Source organism: Hypanus sabinus, chromosome 31 (genome assembly GCF_030144855.1).
Source record: "Hypanus sabinus isolate sHypSab1 chromosome 31, sHypSab1.hap1, whole genome shotgun sequence".
Classification (NCBI taxonomy): Eukaryota; Metazoa; Chordata; class Chondrichthyes; order Myliobatiformes; family Dasyatidae; genus Hypanus; species Hypanus sabinus.
Genome location: NC_082736.1, coordinates 17,513,163 through 17,516,059, shown reverse-complemented (window position 1 = coordinate 17,516,059; position 2,897 = coordinate 17,513,163). Strand labels below are relative to the sequence as shown.

General features: G+C 45.1%; 1 non-coding gene across 1 annotated transcript; it reads right to left on the bottom strand.

Annotated features, from left to right (window-relative positions):
• Positions 1–1,108: 1,108 nt before the first annotated feature.
• Positions 1,109–1,182, bottom strand: trnas-gcu (transfer RNA serine (anticodon GCU)). The gene has a single exon. It is a non-coding gene; the product is annotated as a tRNA-Ser (tRNA).
• Between the last annotated feature and the right edge of the window lie 1,715 nt (positions 1,183–2,897).

Below are 2,897 nucleotides of genomic sequence, written 5' to 3'. Positions count from 1 at the left end.
TGTGGTAATAATAGGCATCAGCAGACAAACTGTCTGCAGAGATAGAGACAGAGAGATAGAGAAAAGGGAGGGAGGTGTCGGATATGGACCAGGTAATCTTTTGGGCTGGGTGGAAGTTACAAGCAAAGCGGATGAAGTGTATGAGTTCCACACGGGTGCAGAAGGAACCGGCAATGCTGCCGTTTATGTATGTAGTACAGGAAAAGTGAGGGAAAGATACCAGTGTTGGCTTGGAACATAGACTGTTCCACGGAGCCGACAAACAGGCAGGCACAGCTGGGACCCATGCCAGTGTCCATTGCAATGCCTTGTGTGTAAAGGAAGTGAGAGGACAAGTTCCGCCAGACGGAGATGAATTGTGCTAGAGTGGAGCTGGTTGGGTTTGGTATCCAACTGGAAGTGGGGAGCTTTGAGACCTTCCTGGTGCGGGGAGGGGGAAGCTGCTGAATGAGGATTGGTCATCCATGGTGAAAATAAAATGATCGGGGCCCCATGTGAGATGAAACCAATCAGACTCCAACTGAATGATCGAGGGCACTGAATTAAATCAAAACCACGACATTAGACCCGGCAAATCCTTTAGTTCCGATGATATCGCTCGAGGAAACGAACACTTATGGTCAATGAGAAGCAGATCTTACACACTTCTGACAGAAAGATATCATGCGTGTCTGGTATTCTCTCTTTTCCCTTCTTCTATCCGGGTCAAGGTACAAGACTGTACATACTACAGGTTCATGGATAGTGTCAACTCCGCTGTTATGTCTGTTGAATGGTACCGGAGTACAATTAGATAGACCCTTGACCTCACAATCTGCCCTTTACGATGCGGCATCAGATTATTTTCCCACACTCTGCTTTCCCTGTTCCAGCTACATTTTATTTTGTATTCTGTTACTTGTATTCTTAACATTGTTCTCTCTAAATACGCTGTGTAATAATTTGATCTCTATGAACACTGAAAGAGAAGCTTTTCATGTATCTCGGTACGTGACAAAACAAAAATCAAATCCCAGTGAACTGGAATCGTGCAGTAACGCCGGTTTCGAACAGCAGAGCGTTTCCCAGCGGGTAATGTAACGCACCGCAAAAGTTGTTAGGTTACCAGCGTCCCTGGGTGGGCTCGAACTACCAACCTTCCGTTTAGCAGCCGAAAGCGCTCACCGATTGCGCCACAGAGACAAGCTGGAAAAGGCTTCAATAATTGGTCAATTCCGGTGTTGGAAGATGGTGACCAACAATCTGTGCTGTAACCCGGCTTCTCACAATTGCATGGCTGGATTGCACCAGAGGGTGACGGACTATAATAAACAGAAAAAGTTGGAACCACATATCTGTCAGATTCAGAAGGTAAAAAAAAAACAAAATAAGTTCCCAGTGCATCTGCAAAAACACCCGGCCACGAATACACACTCCTCAAAGAAGGACATTTTACATGGGACTTAATCACTGCTCCGGCATGGATAAGGACAGCACCATGATTCTGGGGTCAGAGAAACAGGACTGTTCCTGAACTAAAAGCTGAAACTGCTGGAAATACTCCGTAGGTCAGGCAGCGTCTGTGGAGGGAGAAACAGAGTTCACATTTCAAGTCGATGACCTTTCACAGCTCCGTGTTCGCAGTTAGATGGAAGGAGTCTCACGGACTCTCTGCAGGATGGCCTGAGCTGGGTAAAGAGACCGATTCCACTCGCCCTCTCCTTTCTGACTCTTTCAACTGGAAACCTTAAATCGAGCGCAACGATAATCTTTGTTTAACATTTAAAATGTGTCAGAGGCGGATGATGCAAATATTTCCGGAAAAATTGTTCTCTGTCACCGCGTGTTATGCCGAATGACTCTGAGATACAGAGTCGCTGAGGTGAGATTTTACGAAGCTGAACATAAAGTCCCTTCCTTTCGGGGATCTCTCCCTTCCCGGTTCACTGCAGATCGACTGTTCCACATCCCAAAAGAACCGATCTCTTCAACCCCAAACTCTGATCTAACCTCCCTAACCCTTTTCAATTTAGTTTGAACATTCGAATTGCAATTACATTTAATATGGAAACAACATTTCCCTGTCGGCGAAATTAACCTCCGTCTTCACCGTGACAGACAGTGATATTAACCAGTAAACTAAGAAGAAATTAATGTTGAAGGGTGATCTGCCGCTGGGATATCCGAATATCAGATAGCTCAAAGCGTCATCCCGATGTTTGTTAGTTAACTGTGGTATCGGCGCTTTTACACACATCTTCCTGACCGACTGGAGAGGTTTCGGAATCGTTTCCGTTTCAGTTGTTCTTTGTGTAAACCGCTGTCCAGAGGTGACGCTCCTATTCCGGTCTGATTGTGTGTTGGGATGAGGAACAATCATCAACAGGATTTATTGTCTGATTAACTGATGCAGGAAAATATTTTCCAAATATTCCACTTTGCCCACACTGGAAAGTCTGATCATCTGTCTCTAATTCTACTCCCTAAATTTAGGCAGTCACTGAATTCCGCTGCATCAGTTGTGAAAATCGAAAAGGGTATGGACAAGGGAGGTGCAGGGGCGCTTGCAGGACTGATTTGAATCTGTGGACAGAACTGAATTCAGGGATTCATCTAGGAGTCTCAATGGCTACGCCACAATTGTCACTGACTTCATTAAAATCGTGCCTACGAAACTATATTGTACATACAGGAACCGAAAGCCGATGAACCAGAAATGTACACCTTCGACCATTGCACACATGTAACTTAAACTGTTTTGTCGTTTCTCTTTCCAAGATTCAACTGAAAGTCGGTGGATTCCCTTGTATCTCCGGTTTTAAAACGCACTGATAACTGATGAATAGCAGAATATGTTTTCGATCCATCGTCCTCGGGGTTATCAGCCCATCATAGTTCTGTTGCACCACTCTGCTACA